Source organism: Miniopterus schreibersii (assembly GCF_964146895.1).
Source record: "Miniopterus schreibersii genome assembly, chromosome: 8".
Taxonomy (NCBI): Eukaryota; Metazoa; Chordata; class Mammalia; order Chiroptera; family Miniopteridae; genus Miniopterus; species Miniopterus schreibersii.
Genome location: NC_138109.1, coordinates 57,530,386 through 57,553,940, shown reverse-complemented (window position 1 = coordinate 57,553,940; position 23,555 = coordinate 57,530,386). Strand labels below are relative to the sequence as shown.

The window sequence follows — 23,555 nt, the reverse complement described above, 5'->3', positions numbered from 1 at the left end:
CTTTCAAAGCAAAAATTTAGGTTGTAAATATATTTTATTATAAAATTTTCAAGTCAGCATGGTAGGGTCTGCATTCGACATCATGAATCTAAACGTTACAGCTGACCTGCTTCCTGAGGAACCCTGGTGGCCCAAGAAGCTGAAGGAGCTAAGTGCGTGGAGTCCAGTCATCACCTCTCCCCTCCCTGCTACAGAGACCTTTACAGAACCACACCTCCCTTCCTACCAGCTAACTGTTCACATCCCTTCCTCCAACAGAGTAAGAAGATCCTGCTTGCTGTAACCACTGCTCAAACATTTAATCTGAGGCTGTACAGTGGTCTCATCATCTCCTCGGCCACCCCACCTCCCCAGCGTCCCCCCAGAGCCCCGCCAGGTAAACACAGGTGGAGGCAGAGCTGGGCTTTCCCCGGGGGCGCGGCCAGTCTGGCTTCCTCTGCAAAGGGACCGACCTGGCAGGGAAATGAAGGAACCAAAAGGCCTGTGCATAAAACACCCACCCTTGTTCCCTCCAGCGCTGTGCTCTGCACCCATGAACATCTGGGATGGAGCAAGCAGGGGCGTGAAATCAGAGCCCACCTGGAGAATTTCAGGAAAGTCCTTCTCGATTTTACTCGGATGGGAAAACGGGGTGTAATGAATAAAGATGCCTGGCTCCTGCCTTAAAAAGCACCGTCTGTCTCAGCACGGGAGCCTGGCTCGGAAAACCACAGCTGGAGGCAAAGGGGCGGGACCCCGGGGCAGCACCTCGGGGCCTGCGCCCCTCGCCCGCACCGCCCGCGCCCTCGGGTCCCCGCGGCCGGGCTCTCCCAGGGCAGCCGGCACGGAGCGGGGACCCCCGCGCTTCGCCGGTGAAGAGGCGGAGCTGGGAGCCTGGACGCCGCGGCTCCGGCTCGCCGGCCACCCCCCGGCTCACCTCCAGCCGGCCTCCCGCTCCCCGGACTCCACCTCCCTGCGCTCCCGCGCTCAGCGCCGGGCCTCCCGGGGCATCTCCGCAGGACGAGCCCAGAGCCCAGGCCGACGAGTGCGGAACAAAGAGCCGCTGCTCGGGGCCGGCGCGGGAGGGCGAGGGCGGCGGGGCTCGGGGCGCGGGCAGCCCGCCCGGGAAGCGCCGGCCTCCGGAGCTCGGGCAGATCCCGCCCCGGTCAGCAGCCGACCCGGCGGCGCGGCCGCAGAGTCTGGCAGGAGCCCTTGGGGGGCGGGGGAGGGGGGCGGGAAGAAAGCAGCCCATGGGGCGCAACCGGGAAAATGCACGCAAGTCGGGCTGCTGCGCGGAGCTGGAGATCCGGCTCCCCCGGCGCTCGGGGCGCGGCCGGTGACAGCCCCGCGCCCCCGCGCGCTCCCCGCCCCGGCCCCACGCACCTGGACCCGGCGGCCCCCTGCTCCCTCAGGGCGCTCTCCGGGGACTCGGCTTCGGGGGCTCCGCAGGCTGCGACCCGCGGCGACACGGGGACCTCACTGCTCCATCCTGGGACCCGGCGGCACGTTACAGGCGGCCGTGCACTTCCTGTTTGAAAACAGGGCAGAGAGAGAGCGAGAGCGAGTGTTGGCAGAGCGCGGGGAGGGGCGCGGGCGGGGAGGGCGCCGAGGGGGCCGCGTGCCGCACAACCCCCGCCTCTTCCCGCGGTGGGCGCGGGGCGCCCCGGGGCCCGGGCCTCCCCCTGCCGGCGGCCTCGCCAGCCCCCGCCGGGCGCGCAGCCCCGCAGCCCTTCCGTTTCCAGCCGCGCCGAGCGCTCCCCTCCCCGCATGTACCTAAGTCGGCCCGCGACGTGCTTCCTCCCGCCGAGCGCGGCCGCCGCTCGCCTCCTTCCCTGCCCTCCCGCCCCCGCCCCTGAAAAAACAAACCGCCCCGGGGAAGGTATAAAGACAGGACGGAGCCTCCACCGGGGCGCGGAGGCTGGATTTATGCAAAATGTTAGTGAACAGCCACATCCCAGGGTCCCCCCTCCAGCCCCTCCGCCTTGAGGGCTTCAGGATGGGAAATGACTTGTCCTGCGCCAGGCTGACTCAGGACGGTGCGCACGGCCGCCGGGAAGCGGGAAGGGGGGGACTCGGGGCGCCCGGGCTCTCCTCCCGGGATCCTCACCCTCACAGTCCCCGCACACTCACAGACCGGTGTCACACAAAAGACACTCGTGCAGTGCATTCTTCCAGAAAACAAGTCTGTCTCTGTGCACGGATCACGGGCAGTTCCAAAGTTCTGGGTTTACGACCATTATGTTAACCTGTCGGTTTAAGCCTCTGCCACATGCAGAGCGCGCCAGCTCTGGGTTGGGTGCCCCGCAGGCGCGCAGGGCTCCCGCTGTGCCCTGCCTGGCCTTGCGCACACTGATCAGGTTACAGGGCACCCACAGGGCTGTCTCCAACCGACGGCTCCCTTTATCACCAAGCCGACGGCTCAACCAGAAGTGATTCGCGTCTCCAAACTCAACATGCAGAACAGAATATAAAGGATGATTCTTCTACATAAAAAAGCTAAATTGTGACTGAGGTGGAAAGAAACTGATGGACATAAAGCTCCTACTTGGCGCCAGACGGCATCTCATTCGAATCTCCCATTAGTCTAAACATTTCCCAGCAGATCTGCAGAAGTCCTCTCATACCCCCAACTGAGGAAACAGGGTCAGAGGAGTTCAGTAAGGGTCCCCAGGCCTCGGCTACAAGGTGGTCGAATGGAGAGCTGAGTAACAGGTCCCTCCTGAGTATAAACCCTGGGCCGGTTCCTCTATCCACCCTGTGCTGGTTTTCACAACAGGGAGTTCTGGGGAAACCGCCAGCCCAGCGGCCATCTGTGCTCCGTTCCCGCATCTCCCAGCGATCCGGGAATGTACACCTACCGCTCCCCAGGAGCTGGGTTCCTTGCCCACCTGGATGAATACTGTGTACCTTGATTACTCGAGCAGAGGACACTGTGCTCTTTCTATTATCTGCTACTGGCTCTGTCAGCCTTTTCAGAATTACTCGGTGGCAAAAGTTCAAAAGTTCTAGGATAGCTACTCATATGCCAAGGTACAAAGTCTGTCCCATTTAGAACCTAATCAGCTGACTAATATTTGTTTCTTTAATTCTTTTTTCTCTAACTGGGCCTTTTAAGACGAAGGTAAAAAAAAAAAAAAAAAAGACATGCACAGCCTCAACTTGTACTGAAACTGTTGAAATTCTCTCGTTTTCCATTTCTTTCTGCTTCAGCACGTAGTTTACACTCACTCGTCAGTAGCAGGCGGATGTTGCCCTCCCGACAAGCCACGAAACCGGAGCCCGTATGAAAAGACGATTAAGAATCTTGGCCACGGTGAGACCCCAGACACTTGCAGAGAGAGTGGGGGAAGAAGCGAGTGCTCTTGTCGCGTCTCTGGGCGATCTGCGCCTCGCCTGCCCTTCCCCGTCACCTCGCCACGCAGCACAGGCTCTGGAGCCGCAGGGCACGCGGGCGAGAGGCGAGGGCAGGTCTTGGCGAAGGCAGGGCCCTCAGGTGTGCTTGGCAGGGCCGGGCGGGGGCAGAGCTGCATTCCCATCCTTCAGACGTGCACAGCCTGATGAGGCCTTATCACCAAACACTTCCTGAGGGTTCTCAGCATCCTTTCAGGGGCCAGCTCTGCCTTGGCTGCCGTTTCTATCTCCTTTCAAAAACTTCATGCTTCCTCCCAAAGTACTGCACCTTCTTCCCCACAAGAAGGGGGGCATTTAGCTCAAAACTCCTCTCACTTCCCTCTCATTTAATAGATGCTCTCCATAATTACCATGTTTTTAAAAACGCGACTCTATTTTAAAAGACCTTTTGGTATTCCTGCCGTCATTTCTGTTACTCATTATAACTCCAAGAGCCTAGGAGAAAAACCTCCGAAGACAAATGAGTCTCTTAAGAAACAGCAAAGGAAATATGCTTAAGTTAACCTGTATGGACGCCAAAGTCCCGTTAGGATAATCCATCACTCCTACTAAGTGCATCAGTTCCTGCCGTGTTTCCTCGCAACCAGAGCCCAAGCACCGTATCGTACCTTGCCACGGTTTACCTTCTGAACGCCGTGGGGACCGGTTTCTTCCATGCCACTACTGAGTAGAAAGATAAAACGTTACACTCACCACCTCATAGGGGAAAAAATGTGCTCCCAAGTAAGCACCAATGATACCACAAAAATAAAATCGATTCTGGAAGAATATTGGAGGTTCATTTTGGAAGTCTCCATTCCCTAAGTACCACAGCCCATGGATGGAGACAGCAACACTGTGAAACCAATTTGAGAGGCTCCGAATTAAGCGACGCGAGGCAGCTTTTTCGACAAGTAGCGGGTCTGGAAGAAGAGATGATAGACTCATATCTGAAATGATGCTCATCTTTCATCATCTTAGAAAGACCTTCTTTAGAGGCTAAAAATGTTTGCCACAAAACTTCTGTGTGAGAATTCTTGGTTATTATGAAAGCTGGATTTTATAAACAAAAATGAACAACAAGCTGTCTGGTGACCTAAGAGACAGCCTCTCTGTGCTAGAAGCCTTCGCATCAGTGTCCCCGTCCCTGTCTTCGTTCCCAGGGCAGCTCCCGCAGCTGGCTTTCCTGGGATGGAGGTCTCTGGCACTCACACTCACCTCCTGGCCTCTGCAAAACCTGGGCCATGGCTTTTAAGGAATATGTCCTCAGAGCCAACTGGCTGGCTTGACTGGCATTTGCCCACAGAGGGTAATTAACCATCTTCAAGGAGCCAGGGTGTCATTTCCCATGAAGCAAGGGGTGCAAATCATCTTATTTCAAAAATCTGCCTGCAAGATGGGTTCAGCTCCTTTCTGGGAACAGAGTTTCTTGGTATTGAGCAAGTTGAGAAGGAAAGAACTATTTAAAGCCCCCCAAGGCAGGGCTTGGAAGACCCAGCTACAAGGTAGAAACACAGGGCCAGGGTGGCGCCAGGCCTGAGCTTGTGAGTCCTTCAGCTCAGGGCCTCAGTTTCCTCCGCTTCCAAACTCACCCACGCCGCACAGAATTAGAGACACGTACACATGGGTGCCTCACATGCCCTCCTCGCTGAATTCTCAGCAATGCCCGTGCAGGGAGGAGTCATTACCTGACAGAAGCAGCAGAGCTCACAGATGTTAAGTCATTTTTTTCAAAGCAGTAGGTAATGGAGCTAAAACTCAGCCTGGGTCTGTTCTTCCTCCTTTCAACGGGGAGAGAAATGAGTGGGTGCATCTTGGCTGTGGATGCATTATTCTGCGCTGCACATCTTTTACTCAGAAGAATCTCACATTTAAAACGCAACTTGCAATGCTCTCCTTCAACTGCATCGTGTTACTTCATCGCCTTGCCAAATTTCTGTAAAGTATAAACTATAAACATGTATTTTGCAACAGGCCAATTGATGTTAAGCCCTAGCAATATAAGCTGATATAAATTAGGTTAAATATGCTCTTGGGCTGCAGCTGAGTATTATTTTATAAAATAAATAGGACAGAACCACTCATCTACCAAACTGTGAAGCATGGAACCTGAACGCATGTTTCCCAGTTTCTCTTCCTGATCTTGGGTTCGTATGCAAATACTCATGCACAGTGGGCCATTGCTGACAGACGGGACTGTGATTTCATGAGCCTTAATATGAAAGGACAGCAAGAAACCACACAAGTTTGACTAAATGCAAATACCTGTACACAAATTTAGAGTATTCAAAATGTTCCTGGCAGACTGCTGGCAACGAACAGCCCGGGGCTATTTTCTGGCTGTTGATCACTATGTGTGTTGTGTAGACTAAACACCGTCCTATAACACATTTGTGTTTGGAAGGCATGTTTTGTCTGTTCATCTGTAGTGGATATTTCTGCTCCCTTATTTAAAAAATATTTTAAAGTTCTCTTTAGCCATTCATTTAAAAAATAATAATATATTAAAAATCCAACAACTTAAAAGGATTGGTCCTAAGAAATCAAATAAATATAATGTTCATGACTAAAAGAAAAATAATGTTCTTAGAAAGGATTTAAATATATATAAACGTCTCCCGGCCGGGTGGCTCAGTTGATTGGAGCATTGTCCCATATACCAAAAAAGGTTTCGGGTTTGGTTCTCGGTCAGCTGGGATGAGTGCAGGAGGCAACTGATTGATGTCTCTCTCACATGCATGCTTCCCTCTCCCTCTCCCTTGCTCTCTCTAAAACATATCCTCAGGTGAGGACATATAAGCACCTGTACAATTACACATCTGAAGGTAGCAAAATGCATGAGTTGACAGAGAGTAAGTCAACATACGTCAGTGTCATTGAATACATCAACTTTCAATTATTTTTTATAATGGAATCTTGATGAAGAAAGCAATTTATGAATAATTTAAGGTGGCAAAAATTGGATACTGTGATTTTTCACTTGCCTGAGGTGAAATGGCTAAGGCAAAGAGCATGAAAAAGAAACAGAGTGCCTGGGAAATCCAGAAACGTTATTATAAACTTTAGAAAGATCATTCATTAAATTTTTATTTTTATAAAAATTTTTGTATAGTTGGTATACAATATTAGGTTGGTTATATTACTTTTAAGTGTACAATATGGTGATTGGACATTTTTAGACCTTACAATGTGATCACCCCACTAATTCTAGTAATCATACTCATCAATGTTTAAACTAAACCTAGTGATACAAACTCCAACCACTTTATGTGTATTGACTCAACTTTTCCTGACAACAACCCTATGAGGTAGAAATTACCATTACCTCCATATTATAGATCAGGAAAAAGACACAGAGATATGAATTCATTTGTCCACAGTAACACTGCTAGCAAATATCTGAACTTGGGCAGCCTGGCTGGCCAGAGTATACTTTTAACCAGCCCATTTTACTACTACTAGGGCACAATTGGATTGGGCTTGCTTTCTTCAGCATGAAAGTTCCTAGGGAACAGGCCCATGGATATGGCAGATGGAGTAGGGTGGCTCAGAGGCTTTCCTTTTTGCAACAAAAATGTAACCACTGGTTGTAGGAAGTCAGGGATGCAGAGCCTGCTACATGTTGCTTAATAAGGGGATATTGAAAAGAAAGGAAAAGATACCTGCAGAATGGAAAAGCCAGGACAAAGGGCTGCTTCCTCACCTTGACCAGAATCCTGGACCGAAAGGCTCCAGCACCGTGTGGCTGCAACATAACTGAACTAGCAAGGAAAGGGAATGCAATGAACCCTGTGCTTTGATCTTGGTGAAGCATTTGATACAGTTTCCCATGAAGTCAGGATTGTTAAATCAACTGAAACTCATATGGCTACAAGAACCACACAGGAGTTAAGCAGGCTTGAAAGAAAAACACTGGCTATATCCTGGATATATCTACTTGTACGTGAAGAAAAGAAGCACAAGGAACAGTATTCAATCTATATGAAAAAGTAACTTAGAAATTATTCACAGTTATAATCAAATTTGCACAAAACATTTATTTGGGAGGTATGAAAAGGGCAAATGAGGGAGAGCCAACTAACTTACCTCAATTAACAGAGGTGAGGGAAAGCAAGAAGTTCAGTTTCATTTTTGTGCTCCCTTTAATTTTCAGGGAGGGGCTAGGATGGCATCTAGACCTGAAATGCCAAGACTAAACTAAGGAAGGAAGCAACAGCACATGGGATGTGTTTAAAGCTTTAAGGACCTTAGGTCTGAACTTCAAAACGCACAAGCCTATATTATTCCACACACCATTAGTAAAGTTCCATGGGAAATAATATTTCTTTCAACAAGAAGACTTTGTTAGCAAAACTCAAAGAAATGAAGGGGCTCAAAGGCTGAATTTAGAGGTCAGATGAAAAAGTCAATGGTGTGTGTATAATCTGGCCCCACTACAAATATGCCGCACAGGCAGAAGGTCATGAGAATGGTTTGGGAACATAGGGCAGGATAAAGAACAGCGGAGAAGGAAGAGCGGAGAGAGCAAAAACTTGGACTAATGTTATTTTTTTAAGCATAAATTATAATTTCTAATTTCTTTAATGTTGAGAAATCACTTCTCCCTTGGTAGAATTGTTTGGCTTCCCAGCAAAAATTATACTTAATGAAGTCAGGAGTTGACTCAGAACTCAAGAAATGGCCTAAACTCAGGCTGGGTCCCAGGAAATGTACAAGTGAGCACATTTCATGCAACTCCTAAGAGACTGCAGAACTGAACTGTTTGGCCCTGTAGCCACCATGCCCCAGGCAGTGAACTCGGGAGCTCAGGCTCTGAGAGACTGAAGTGACAGCCACCACGGGAATCTTACATATTCCACTTCTTTCTAAATAACAGCAGCAAAAACAGGAAAGTTAGCACAAAGGCATAAAAATTAGAGCCGTGCTACATTCTAGATTACGAATGGGAACATTTATGTGAAAATGACAATGCTCTGAGATTAGTACTCATATTTATAGAGAATAAAAAGCGAACCATAAAAACCTAAGTAGACAGACCTTCCCCAAGGTTTGATGATTGGATGGTTTTAAAATCATCCACACAATGACAAACCCGAATTAGCCTCAGCCCAGACCCTTTGCCCCAGTGTTCCAATGCCTGAAGGACCGCCCGCATCTGGCTGTGCTCACAACCACCTGCGGGCCTTGTAGACAGTTTCTCAGACCCCACCCCAGTTCTACAGCATCGGAACCAATGGGGTTTGGGGGGGGGGGGTCGTGTTTTCAAAATCTGTACATTTAAGAACCTCCGAAGCAACCCTAAGGTGCAGGTGGGTTGAGGAACCTCCACTAGAGCCATTCTACTCCTTTCTTTACTACCACCAGAATTACTGAAGTCAAAGACTAGAGCAAATGGTCTCCCTTCTAGAACCTTTAATGGGATAACCTTCAAAGGCAATGAAATGAAGTCCAAATTCCTTAGCCGGACAGTCCAGGCCCTCCGTAATCTGCCCGAACTACTTTTCTGCCCTCCTTCCTCCCACACGCCTCACTCTGTCACACCACGGTTCCCCAAACACATTACATCCATCTTCCACGTGTCCCTAGTGTCCTGCCCAATGTTCCCTCACCTCTCACCTTTCCCTACCAGCCTCCGTCTCTCTCATCCTTCAAGGCCCTGCTCAACTTATTTTCCTTCGTGAAACCTTCTCTGATCTTTCCAATCAGAATCGGTCTCCTCTTCCTTCGAGCAAACGTCCACAAAATTTAGCTTGCGGAGGAATCACAGCGTACGCTGCATGCTGCCCTGAATTACACGAAGCTGTTTACGAGCTCTTCTCCCTCTGAAACACGGGCGAATGTCATTCACTTTCCTACTGTGGAAGAGAGACAGACCTAGGTTCAAAGTTCAGTTCTTTCAGTTACTAACACTGTAACCCTTGGGAGGTTATTTGAACATATTGAGCCTCAATTTTATCATCTTTGGAATGGGACCCCAAAAAAATGATACCCACCTTCATGACCAATGTGAAGACACAACCCAAGAGTGTTTGGCCCAATGCAGGCCACCTAACACGCACCAACATGGGAGCCGCTGTTATCATCTATTACTAACTTTTGTTTCCTATCCTACTAGAACACACTGCAGACATAGTGAGTGCTCAAAAACCATTTGCTTTCACTGAGAAAGAAGGAGCAGTTGGCTTTTAAAGTAATAAGTGGTGATTTCTTAAAGCCCTTTTCTTTACCCAACTTTGTTCTGTTATGAAGGACCTTTCATAATATTTCTATTGAAAAGTCATCTCTTACTACCCTTTCTTTCCTTCAAAACCCCATGTACAAAATTCTAAGGAACAAGCCCAGCCAGTGCCCCTCCTACTCCAGCGTGGCTTTTGCTTTGAACTACAGTAACTGCCTGCAGCCAGTGTCGCTGCCCAGAGAACCGCCTGCTTCACCCTTACAACAAACAGTACTTTGTAGGCAAACTGGAGGCGAGCCCAAAGCAGGAGGGGGAAAAACCAAGGAAAAGGAGTCCGGGCCAGAAACTGAGTCAACACCCACACTAGTGTCCACGTTATAATACAGGTAAGGAGAGACCAGGAAAGGAAAGAAGTTCAGGCCAGTGCAGACCTTCCCCAGCTCCTCGCCACTCGCCCACGGAAAATGACTTCCAGGACTCACACGGGACATGCGGCTCCGCTCGCCGCCTAACACACACAGCTCCTGTTGTTAATGAAATACTGTCACACAGAATAGTTCCTTATTGTCACCAAACCAATCACGTTGCCATTATTATCACCGCCACCATTTACAGGCGTTGAAACCCAAGTCTTGAGAAATCCAAGGTCACAGTCAGCCAAAGAAAGTGCCATCTGGCTCAGTGGTTAGAGCATCGGCCCTTGGCTCGAAGGGTCACCGGTTTTATTCCCGGTTAAGGACACGTACCTCGGTTGTGGGTTCGATCCCTGGCCCCGGCCAGGGCATATGTGGGGGGTGGCAACCAATCCACGTGTCTCTCTCACACAGATGTTTCTCTTCCTCCCTTCCACTCTCTCTAAAAAATATCAATGGCAAAATATCCTCAGGTGACGATTAAAAAAAAAGCCCCAGGACCAGACCTCAAGTCCTCTAAGCTCCAAATCTTTGGTCTCTCCCAAGACCCGATGTTAACTGTGGAAAGCAATTTTTAAAACATTCTCAGCAGCTCAGCGAATCCACTAGCTATAAAGGTAAAGGTAAAATAGTATTTGTGCTCTTAAAAACAATTCTGGGGCCAAGAGTGACGGTTGTCAGAGCAACAAGACCTTGACGGCAGCCGCTGGAATTCTCGGCCCAGTGTCTTAGGACGGTGCTCCAGAAAGATGCTCTAGCTTCCTGCTCCTCGATGGAAATTGTTTGTTCTTTTGGTTTGGGGAGGAGGTATTAGGACAGGAGTATAATTTTCTTTCTTTTTTTTAAAAAATCAAACCCTCATCCTGAGTTTAAAGCTGAGGTGACGGGGAAAGCAAAAGACGTTTCTAAAGCAAATTATGATACTTGCTGAGAGAGTTTAAGAGGCAGTAAACCAGTTCTGAAAAACCCAGACCCCGAGGCCGTGGCTGCTTGGCTCTAAATCACAGCCTTGATCGTGGCAACGGGAAGGGCTGGTGGGGAAGTGCAGCTGGGCTGGGGAACAGAGCCTTGGTGTCCCCTGCTACAAAATGGGCCCTTGTGAGAGTAAACGAGCTAATCTATGTAAAGTGCTCCCAACAGTGCCAGGCACGTGTGAATACTACATAAGCGTTTCCTATTATTATTTCCAGATTAGTCTCTCCATGCGTTCTTTTTAAAGTGCATTTTATAAGAAGGCTAAAGAAGATGGCTTGTACAATGCGTTAATCCATAGTGCCCCAAACGAGCACAAAGATTATTTACAAGTTCCACTTCCTGATAGGATCTTCCAGGATTTCCATCTGTGCACTCGAGTCCCTAGAAGAACAAACAGTGGAATTTGAAGAATTTTCCTTCTTCCCAGCAACAGTGCAAGCAAAACTGTACCCATTCTCTCAAGACCACAAACCAGCTTCCATAATGAGAAAGAACAAAGACCCTTATTGCATTAAACTAACTAATGCGGGGGCACATTTTTAAAATGCTTTTTTTTTTTTTTTTTTGTTCTGAAAGCAACCCATGTGTTAACAATGTAGAGTTACACCAGCTGAGAATGACAGGGGTCAGATCATGCAGGAAGGACAGTCCTAAGGCCTGGAATAAAACCTGCTGATGAATCAAAAGGTTTCTTTCTCAGAAAATGCTGAAATTCCAGAAACAACGTGCTATCCTTGGGATGATTAACAGAAAAATGCTATTAAAAATCCCCTCTTGGGCTAGGAGTCTGGACTCAGCAGTGAGATGCGCTAAGACATCACCTCTCTTCTCTTTCAGAGAGGGCGTATGCACAACAAATTATACTGACACGATGGAAGGATTTCCCCCAGAAGAGCAGATAAAACTAAAGACAGGAGCACTAGCAGGATCACAATACTCCAGGTCTGAGGTCGTGCCCAGCACAGCAGCACCCAGCCAGGGAGAGGCGCTCAAACTCAGCTTCCACCGTGTCCCAAGCAGCGTGCCCGGTGGGACGGATGCAGCACACTGCCACTAAGGTCACACAGAGGGACTGTGCGGGCCAAGTGGCACCGAGCACCCAGCCCTCCACCAGCCGGTTCCAGAGCCACCTGGGAGCCGGGGGCTGCCATGCATACCCCTGCGGACAGTGCTGTGATTTGGGGGGAAATTAGTGTTGGCCCGCTTTCCACATTTTCCGGCTTTCTTGGTTCACTTTGATATCAGCTGTTCTACGGTCCTCTCTTCTTTTCCTTACTCTATATTCTAATTCCTGACATAAACCCTTTCCTTTCCTTTTCATTGCAATTCCCCTTTTGGCAGAAGCCACAACACAAATCAACACACACACACTAGGAATGGCAAAATAACAGTGCTCTGCCCACCCACACAGACTCTGCACTATTTCTAAATATTTATCGGGTCACAATTTTCCCTGTGTAAGGACTCCTCTTTGTTCTCCCTCTCTTCCCTATTACCCCCAAATCAACTTGAAGATAAATATTAATTTTCCTCTTCCCTTATCTTCTAGGGTAAGTGATCTCTTTCTTCACCCCCAAGCGCCACTTCCCCCTCATTCTGGGCCACTGGGCCCACCCATCCCCTCCACTCCTGTCATCTTCTGCTCTTTGTTCCCATGCTCAACACATCTGTACTGGAGCCTATTACTCCTCAGGCAGGACAACCCCTTCCAAGGCACCCACTCCAGACATAACGTAGCGAATTTAAAGGGCAGAAATTGTTACCATTACAAGTCTGCGACTTTCAGGTTGGGCGAGGTAGGGGGTGGGGGGCACAAAACAATAAAATCATGTTTTGATTTTGTTTCAACTGAAACTGATGTTTTAAAACTGTGTTGTGTGCTTGGTCGGCATGCCTCAGTGGTTGAGCATCAACCTATGATCCAGGTTTGATTCCCGGTCAGGGCACAGGCCTGGCTTCCAGGCTCGATCCCCAGTAGGGAGCGTGCAGAAGGCAGCCAATTAATGACTCTCATCATTGATGTTTCTTTCTCTCTTTCTCTCTCTCTCTCCCTCTCCCTTCCTGTCTCTGAAATCAATAAAGACATATTTAAATAAATAAATAGTGCTGTGCTTTTATTCCAAACCTATGCTTCCGTTTGCCTGGCCACTAAAGGGCTGTCTGTCTCTAAGGGCCAAAGCCCACAGGCTGTATCCAGCCCACAAAGCTATTTTGTTTGGTCTGCAGGAAGGATTTAAATGTTGAATTAGCCAATCTTTTAAAATCAGGAGATTTTTATGTCATAATCCAGATTTCTGGGTTATAGTAAAAAATCAGAAGATCTGGTAAGACTGGCCCACATTCCCATATGGTAACAATTGGCTGCTGAATAGGTCTGCTAAACAGACCCCTTTAGCCAGGACCTATCCGGCACAGGTCCACTCCCACTCCCTCCCAATCACCCTACCCTGTGGTTGAGTACCAGCTGCCATAAATCATTTCACTTGAGGCCCACTGCAGGTGGTGTCTGGTATTTGCCTGAGACCCTCGGGGGCCATTAGCTAGTATCCGACTCTAACTTTCTGTCTTTGGTCAGTATCGAAATTATAAATGTAATTATAACATTTTTGCATGTTACAGAATTTTCCAGGTACAAATAACTTATAAGCACAAGAACTCAGAACTAAGCAAAAAGAAAAATGTTTCATAACAGAAAAAAAATTTGAAATGAACTAAGTTTAAATACAGGAAATCTCTCTTCTCCATGTATGTGTAAAGAAAGGGGGTGCATCTGTGCAAGCTGTGCAATACTGCAGACCACTTCCCAATGTGTACTTTATTATTAGCTAAATATTAATATGCAAAATAAAACCCTTGAAGTAGAAACTGTAACAGAATGCATTCACTCCACTGAAATGATTATAGTTGAGCATAACACCTCTATAAATAAAACAGACTATAAATATATGATACAGATACACAGATATTTAACTCAGTCTTTACTTAAAGAATATGAATGATTATTTGTCTTGAATGCATATATTTGATATAGCATTTATTCAGCAAGCATTTGGACATAACCCCTAACAAATATCAGCTACATCTTTATGTATTTATGCACAGGAGTTACTGTAGGGTCAGACCTAATCAGGAGGGTGCTACTGGCACTCCCCCACCAGTTGGTGATAAACAAGAACAGGGAGAGAGAAAACACCAAAACAAGTGATTTTAAATTACCCTCTCAATTCTAGGATGAACTTGCACTCAAGTAGTTTTACTAATGGGTTGGTATTTTCTAAAACGACTATGTGCCGACAAGGACACATGCCTGGAAGCTTGAAGACCTGGGTGGCTCTACAGCTCTCCTCTTCCCAGCTGGGTTCCTATGTTTCAGATCTGATCCATAAACAGGGAGTACAAACTACACAAGTGAGGTCCCTTTACACCTCAAAGTCTGATTCTCCTTTCTGTTGTTGTGGTTTTGGGTTTTTTACAAAAATATTGATATTATAAAATGATTACAAAGAAATCTAAGAGAAATTAGAGTACTGTAGATAAGAGAACTGACTTTGAAATAAACAAGATTAGGTTCAAATCCCAACTCCACCACTTCTGATTCCCACGCCCCTCCCCAAATCACATAACCTCTCAAGCCTCAGTAACCTCATCTGTAAAGTGGGAATAAGTCCACCTTCCACTCAGGATTGTTGTAAGGACTGAGAATGTATGTCAATTCTAGGGCATTGGTTTGGACAACCAGTAAATGCCTAATAAATAGTTATTACTATTAACTTTGGGTATTCCATAAACTGTTCAATTACTTCTTGCCTAGTTAAGTCTTTAAAAAACTAGTTATATCTTACAACAAATTAATTTTAAAAGCTTATTCAGTGGGGTGCCACTGAAAGCATCACGGAGGCCATTTTCCAAAGAATTTGAATTTCTGAGAACTGGGCTGGGAACAATCAGTGAGAGAATTTTGACTGACGGCTTTCACACCCAAGGGGATGGGCATGAATGTGTCCTGTCTTCCTTGCATGAGATCTGGAGAGGCAGCTTTCTGGTGGTCAACATCCTTCAGAGACAAGTGCCGTCCTCCCGCATGTTCCTTCTGCGCCCTGCTCTGCAGGATTCATTGCAGGGCTGGTGCTCTGTTGATGCTGAGATTTAGCAATGGGATTTATGGGTTGCTGGGGAACAGAAGCCTTTTCTGGCAATGTTCCTAACTATTACCCACAAGCAGAGGAGGAAAGTCAAAACATTTTTAAGAAATGAAATGTTCATCAGGGAATCGCACATCGATATCTGTGAGCCTGCCCCAACAGCAGGTGTCAAGACGACACAGACATCCTGCAAACCTCAGAGCAACAGCAGTGCCCAGACTTTTGATTTCATAAACTAGTAAAACTTCATAAGGAAGACTGTCACAAAATGGCCAGGTTTTAGGTGACTGAAAAATGACACAAGAAAGCAAACCATCACCACTTTCTTAGAAGGAAAAAATGAACCCCTCAGGACATCCAAGAATTTTTCCAAAGTCTCTTTAAACTGAGCACTAAAATTAAACTGAAAAGCTTGCTATATTGCCTTGATTCTGTTTTTGCACAGTCTGGTACAGCTGTCATCGGAGACCCACTCTGGAAGCAACTGCTCAAGAATGAACTGAGTTGGCCCCATTGTGGCATCGGATCCAGGATGCAGCATCTCATGGGGGCACCAAGGGACACACTGTGGAGCATCTTCTATCTTGGTCATTACCTTCCAAGGATACAGACGTATTGTTAAAGCTCCTTGTTTGTCTTAATAACCAACTGTGGGCCTGACGGCCACAAATGTTTCAAAACCTTTCTCAAGGTGTCTTCGGTCAGTACCCAGCCTTTATGTACAATGATGTAAGATGGTGGTTGTTTTTGCTGCACATCAGAATCACCTGGGGGCGGGGAGAGATCCTTTCAAACTAAAACTCCACTCCCAGGCATTCTGATTCAATGCGCATGTGGCTGGGCTCAGGTAACTTTAAAATACAGTTTACCCTTGGGGGGGGGTGTTGCTGGCCATCCCTGCAATTAAAAATCCACTTGTAACTTAAACTCACGCGAGGATTCCCAACTTCAGATGGAAACTATTCCCCAGACTGCTTCTGATGCCAATCAGGGTTAAGAAAAACTGGTACCATATTTTTTTGCATCCATCCTGAATTTACATCTTATAAAGCTTTATGGTATGCCTTTTTTTTTTTAACTGATTTCAGGAAGAGACAGAAACATCAATGGGAGAGAAACATCAACATCGACTGGCTGCCTCCTGCACACCCTGCTGGGGGACTGAGCTCGGAAACCTGGGCATGTGCCCTGCCTAGGAGTCGAACCTGTGACCCCTTGGTGCATGGGTCGAAGCTTAACCACTGAACCATACCGGCTGGGAGAAGTAGGACAGTCACATTTTCAAAGTATTTTTGAAGCCTTTTCCTGGAGTTTCCCACCAAAACACCATCCTATGACAGTTCCATAATTTCCCCCTTAATACCTGACCTCATATTTGCCCACAAAGAATCTCACCTGCAAATCTTCTGATGACTGACAGTCCCAGTCTGGTTTCCCTAAAGTAAATCCCCATTGGTTAGATATTTCATAATTCACAAGAGCTTACTGTCACCTGTAAGTCTAGAAATTCCACTGTGGGCTCCTTCTTTGGAGCAATTATGTAAATAAGACCTGAGGGACCCCACTGTTTACACACCTCTAAGCAGAAGGGAAATCTTTATCCTTAGAAATCTTTATTTGTGGTCTTTAAGGCAGATGGAGTCAAATGCTTGCTCTGTCACTACACATGTAAGCTGCAGCTAATCACATCACCTCCCCGCGCCTTGATTTTCTCATCCATAAAATTGAGCCCTCCCACCTATAAAATTCTATCTTTCTGTTCAAAATGGTACACTGCATCCTTAATCCCAAGGTAACTTCAACTCTGATACAACCTTTGAAAGTATAAAACATCTAAAGGTTTTCAAATATTTCCCCCCTCAAAAATCTCATATAGTCAGAAAACATCCCTTCTTCTCATAGTAAATATCCTTCATTGCCAGAAAATATACACAGGTGTCACCTGTGGACCACTGCACAAGTGACAGCAGGTACACTGTACATACCAGCTGAACAGACGACACACCAGCAAGGGATCGGGGTGCAATAAGCTTTCACAACAAGGAGGTTGCACACGTTGGCTATGAGATCTGGAATTTTGTTCTAGCACTCTCAACACTATTGGATGGCTGCCACCCGAACCAAGAAGCTTATTTAAATCTAGTTTGTTGGAGAAATCTAGAACATTTGGAGAACCTGGCACTGAGTCACCTAGGATTTCTGACCTGCCTGCTTCAAAAGACATCTGAGAATGGCAATTTCTTAATGTCTTCTCAATGAAATCTGATAAGTATGAAATTTATACCAATGACAAGCTAAAGCCTAGTTCTGGGAAAATGGTTTGTTTCTAAGCCCCAATCCTCTCTCCTTCTCCAAATGTAAAGCTGTCACTAATTAAATACTTTGGGCATATTAACAAAAAGAAAAGAAAAGGGGGAAAAAAGCTTAGCCTGAGTGGGAACCAAATTCATATGTGGTTTTTGCCAGTACCAATTATCCTATTTACTTCGTCACAAATTTCAAAAACAATTGGCCCAGCAAGCTTCAGCTTTGCACAAAACATTAAAAATTCTCTTAACAGAATTACAAAGACCCCAGAGGATGAAGTACAGATTTCAGAAGCTCGCAACAGACTCAAATAATTTCAAAAGGGCACCTCAGGTGCAAACATGAGCAAGAACTAAATGCAATATAGCTTGACCATGAACACAGACTTCTCAGAAGCCCCTAAAGTAAGGACTTCTCAACCCCTGGAATTCACATCTAACACTCAGCACCCAAGCTCTCAAACAGGACCAGCAGTGCTAGGTTTCCTGCAGTATTAATATTAGTGACAACAAATATTAATCACCCCCCACCCCTCTCTCATATGATTAGAAGACAGAATCAAGATTTTAAAAAATCAAAAGGCCTGAAGACTGGACCACAATAAACAGGACAGCACTGAACAGAGACAAAAACGAACAAACCACTCGACTTCACACACACACACACACACACACACACACACACAAAATCTGCCCAACAAATGGAGCAACTCCTACAACAAATATCTGGGAGTGCTTACTATCCAGAACCTATACATGAGTCTGTGCCACACACTGCCTTTTTTTTTTTAAGGCAGTTTTTTTTAACTTAAGCTGCAGTAAGTAATGCTTATGCTTTGGGATCAGGAAAGAGCTGTCCTACTATACTCTTGGCCGATCAGATCTTCTCAATTACCATATTCAATTCCAGACACCTGTGACCCTCCGTGAGCTGCGGACAGACTGAGAAGACACCTAGAAACCATGTCCCTGCAGGACTGTGAAAATAACTGGGACTGTTTTGCACTGAGAAAAGTTAACAGAGGGAAGGGAGACATCATACAATCTTTATGCCCTGGAAGGGCTGTCCTGTGGAAGTGGGTAGCTCCAGAGGAACAGGATCCATGGAACAAAGTTGCAAGGAGGCAGTCTTCAGCTCAAACAATCATCATGCATACAGGCCAATGATATAATGGCATGCTTTCAAAAGTACAGCAGGTCCTCAAACAACATCGTTTCATTCAAAATTGTTTTGTTATAACACTGATGAGATGCAGTAGGAACTTTAAACTCTTGCTTATATCAATTAGCCTATGGCAAAACAAGCTTCATTATATCATTTTGCTTAAAGGTGCGATGCAGAACCTATTAAAGATGTTAAGTGAGGACACTTACCAGAGTTCCCTGTTCCTTGGGGAGTTTAAACAGAGGCTGCCTAGCAAGTGTAAAAATGTACTAAAATTAGACCAGGACCTCTCTAAAATTCCAGTTCCCACTTACCCAATATTATACTGTGCTACTAGCTCATCTGCCATGATCTCAAAAATGCCCTTTTCTTATTAGGATTTGCCTGGATCCTAATCACATCAGGCCTCAGCACAGAGGAAGTCTCCCAGATTGGCTTCCTAACCCCAATGTCTTTCCCCACATCAAGAACCATCTCCCTTCAAGGCCTATTCTGAGCTGTAACTGCACTTCACAGTGGCCGTTCCGTTCACTCTCTTGCACTGGACTTCTCAAATCTGGAACTACTAGCATTTTAGACAGGATAATTCTTTGTTGGGGGGCAATAACCTGAGCATTGCAGGATGTTTAGCGGGATCCCCGGCCTCTACCCACTAGATGTCAGTAGCACCTGCCTCCTAGCTCTGACAAGCAAAAATATCTTCAAACATTGCCAAATGTCCGCTGGGAGGCAAAACCACCCCCTGTTGAGAACAACTCTTCTGGAGGCAAATGATTAACACCGCTATCTTGTGGTTCAGGTTTTCCACTAACTAGCTTCTCTCTACCTTCCTTCATTAGTCATGTTCTCTACTCCAGCCAGCAAACCTATTTACTATTTTTGATCTACGACAGATCTCAAAGCTTCCCCTAATGTGTGTCCCTTCCTGCTTCTCCAACACACACAACACTTCCATCTGGCTCCAAACACCACTTCCACTTCAGTATTCCTTGACCTTCTAGACCAATGCAGTGTTTTCTTCTGGTGCTATCCTTATGTGCACCTGGCTTACCTGCCCTCTATTAGTTCAAGAATCCTCTCCTTCCCCGTTAAGGCATCACAGCACCCACTCCGGTTCTCTGCTTACTGCTGGTCCTCAATAAATACTGAATGCTGTTTCTCAGAATGTCAAACAGCAGCTCCAATTATATGTGAAAAGTATGTGAAATTCCTTACCAAACACCATTTTAAGGACATATGAGATCACGAGTGCACAGTTTTGACAAAACTCCTTTCTGAGCTAGTGCCAATGTACCTACGGTACTGCGACTGACCCAAGTCTAATTTCCAAAATACAGCTACCAAAACAATTTAGCTACTGAGATATGACAAACACATCAAAATTTTCTAAAATTAATTTTAAAAAGCTCTGCACAATATAAAAGTTAAGAAAACAAGGCCAAGTTTTGACCAAGGTTTTATTTTTTTATTTTTTATTTTTTTTAATTCTGTAAACCTTGGCAGGGAGAAAAAGATATGAACATGGCTCAATACTTTTACTGTTTCATCATGCCCTACTCAACACGGCAATGGGACACACTGGGGGACTGGGTCACCTAAGGACAGTTTCCTCTCCAACCTTCTAAGGTGTTGTTTTAATCAACAAAGTACACAAACACACACACACACACTTCAATACAAAGTAGACACATCTAAGATAAAATGTTCAAATATATAAATAAACCATGCCAATTCAAGATTTTGAATTTTTTCCACCCAGCTTCATGGACTACCTAATCATTTTATGGGAGGCTCCTAAATCACCTAGAGAGACCAACCCCTCCAAATCAAACTTTGCCAGATCCTTAACTACCTAATTTTCATCTCAGAGTCTTTCCTATCTTGCTCTTGCATTTTTATTGTTGAAGACAGAAGAGGGGACAACTCTAATCCTGTTCTAGCTGATGGTGTTTAGTCTGTATTTATAAACTGTATAAACAAATGCTCTTTGAAGACCCCATTTACTGGTTATGGTCCAGGATTCTTCCCACAGGTCTGTAAGAATCAGAGGCCCAAGAAGCTTTGGCGGGGAAGGTCTGAATCACAGTCATTCTTGGCACTTGGAAGCGCCCTTGGTTGTTTATGAGGTAAACAGCACTCACCATTACTGCAGACAGGAATTCCCTACCAGTCCCAGGCTCTTCCAAGGCCCAGCACAGAACACATAATAGGTGCTCAATAAACACTGACTGAATGGAATCTTATTATCAAAGCTTCTGAGGACATTTTCCAGACCTCAGCTATCTCTTTACTATTGTATCTCCTTCAAAATATGACCTAATAGCTTTCTTTGCCCAACAAGAAATAGGTTTCAAAGTCAAGGAGGAAAGGAAGAAATCTGCAAAGCTGCAGGAGCCATGTATGAGCCCAAAGGGCTCAAGTGGGCCCCAAGGCTGGCTAGAACTCCCCAGTACCTATTCCCCATCTGTTTATCTCCTGAGTGATCCCTCCCTCTCATCTTGGAGCTTTTTCTTTCTGAAAACCCCACCTTCCCACCTCTGCCACACACACATCCCCAACTGTGTGCCGGGTGGGACCCCACGCCCCACCTCCCTTCTCCAGCAGGGACCCACCTCTCTTCTCCTCGACCTGTAGCAGCTTTTCCTCACTGCGGCTGGCTTTATGAAACCAAAACCTTATTTCTTCATCCGTAAGGGATACTCCAAGCAAAGGACCCCAGAAAAAGAAAGGCCCCTATCAGCCCTCCAGGAAGCGGAGGTGACGGCTCGCTGGGCCACCATCCCCAGTCCTACCCCTCTCCGAGCCCCCGCACAGGATTCCAGCAGAAGTCCCGCTCCCAAGTGCCCACGCCGCCGAACAAGCTAGAAGCGGATTTTACCGGTACCCGGCCCGGCGAGGGCCCGCGGCGGGCTGGGTGCACCTGCGCCCTCCGCTCCCTCCTCCCCGCGCCGGGGCGGGGCGCGGCCCTCCCTCCCCCGCCCAGCCCACCGGCGCGGGCCGGAGCGCGCGGGAGGCGTTTTTGGAGAAGTTAAAGGGCTCACCTTCTGGGCACGCGGCCAGCAGGGCCAGACACCAAACACCCACCTCCGGGAGGAAATCGGCGGAGCCGCACCCCGGTGTCCCCGCCCTTCGGGTTGGGCGGAGGGAGGCGAGAGAGAGAAAGGGAGACACAGAGACACAGGCGGGGGGAGCGCCGGAGGAGCCGGAGCGAGGCGCACGGCCTCCCCTCCCGCGGGGCCCACTGCCCGCGGCCCAGCGCCCGCGGCGCTCGCCACCCGAATAGCCCAAAGCGGAAGGATCCGCGCCCCAGGGACCGGAGGCGGGAGCCCGGCCGGGCCCAGCTCGCCGCCCGCTACGCCCCGGTCGCCCCGTCGCGGCGAGGTCGCGGCCGCAGCCTCCGCCCGGGCCCGGGCACCGCGGGGCAGGAGCCTGCGTGGCGCCCGCGCGCCCCGGCTCCGGCTCCGGCGCGGCTCCCACCTGCGCACCCCCGGCCCCCGCCCAGAGGCGCGCACCCACCTTGGGGGCAGCCCAGGCAGCTCGGCCGCCGAGCCACGGCTTAAGCGGAGGCGGGAGGCGGCGGCATCACCTGCGGCGGGCGGCGGCCCCGGGACGCGCGGGGCGGCGGAGGCGCGGGGCGCCCTGGACGCTGCTCCCGCGGCCCCGCCCGCGGCGGCCACCTGGAAGCGCGGCGGAGGAGCCGGGGCACCACGGGCGGCGGCAGCGGCGGCGGTCGGAGCAGCAGCACATGACTCTGTAACGGGGGGAATTAGACAAAGCGTAACATGGACTCCGGGTCCGTGCAGGCGCTGCTGCCCCGGGACCAACCGCAGCCGGCGAGCTCCGCGACTGGCTCGGCCGCAGCCAATGGCGCGGGCCCGGGCCTCCATGTGATTGCGAGCGCTGGCCCCGCGGCTCCCCGCGCCCGCCGAGGGTCGGGCGCTTCCGCGGCCCCGCCGGGGGCACCGGCGCTGCGCGTGCGGCGGGGCGGGGCCCGGGGGCGGGGGCGGGCGGCCGGAGGCTCCCGGGCGCCCGGCAGGTGCGAGGGGCGGGGAGGAGCCGCCGGCGGACGCCCCCCGGGCAGGACCTGGGGCCCGACGGCCGCCCGTCGTCGGGGCGGCGAGAAAGGTTAGGCACCTCCGCCCTGCCCGGGTCCCTCCGCTGACTAAGCCTCTCATAGTAAGACTTGGGGAGAAGTGCAGTGAAATAGGGGGAGATGTGCGTAAAAGTCCTGTGAGCGGCTTCCAACCCTGAGGGGGAAGTACTTACCTGGGACTTGAAGCACACACGGCTTGATCCTGGCGCGAAGAGCTCCCCAGCCTCATTTGTGCTGGCTCTGCTGTTAAAGATATATTGGGGGTCGGTTCTTGTCATCTAAGGCTAAATCTCCCCCCCCCCCTTCCTTTTTGCCAAAGTTGTCTTGTATCTGAAGCAGGCAGAGGAAAGGTTGGCCTCTGCTAAGTAAGAGGCGTCTTCCAGCCTGCTCGTTTCCCTCGTCTGGGTGGTGAGGCCCAAGTACACATATCTGCAGTCTTTTTCATGGGTGGGGCGGAGCAGGGGTCAAGCAGTAAAGTCGGAGAGGATGTTTACAGTCGGTTTTTAACGAGACAAGTGGTTTCCAGCCCTGTGCTCAGATGCGTCCTTTTATCTGAATCCGCCCGTTTCTGTGAAAATGGGAAGTCTCGCTCTCTTCTACCAAAATCTCTGTGTCAGTGAATGTTCAGTCAACATTTACTCAGCACCCACAATGATCTTCATACGCAGGCTGCGCAAAATGGGAACAGGTCTCAGGAAGGTGTGAGTTCAGATACTGCAGGCACTGAAGAGGGGTGTTCTAGGGTTTCAGGGGAGGCTTCCGAGAGAGGGGGTGATAGCACCCACCCTTGGATCCTGAGCACTTGTTCCTCAGGCACTGAAGTATAGACCCCGACGGGGAGGAGTAGGAACAGAGAGGTCCAGAGCACACTCCAGGGACTGTCCTAGACTAGTTACAAGATGACATTAGATTTT

General features: G+C 48.4%; 1 protein-coding gene across 6 annotated transcripts in view; it reads right to left on the bottom strand.

The window, feature by feature from the left end:
- The window catches only part of LRRC8D (leucine rich repeat containing 8 VRAC subunit D), a 108,359-nt gene extending 85,277 nt beyond the window's left edge, over positions 1 to 23,082 (bottom strand). The window contains exons 1-2 of one of the 6 annotated variants that reach the window (XM_081145555.1): positions 22,815 to 23,082; positions 1,363 to 1,507 (exon numbers count right to left, since the gene is read on the bottom strand). The gene's annotated coding sequence lies outside the window, so the exon portion shown is untranslated. Of the gene's footprint in view, positions 1 to 916; positions 936 to 1,362; positions 1,508 to 1,752; positions 1,782 to 21,160; positions 21,492 to 21,589; positions 21,684 to 22,064; positions 22,370 to 22,814 lie in introns of those variants that run through there. The other 5 variants (XM_081145553.1, XM_081145557.1, XM_081145554.1 and 2 more) reach the window with 5 other exon arrangements.
- Positions 23,083 to 23,555: the final 473 nt, after the last annotated feature.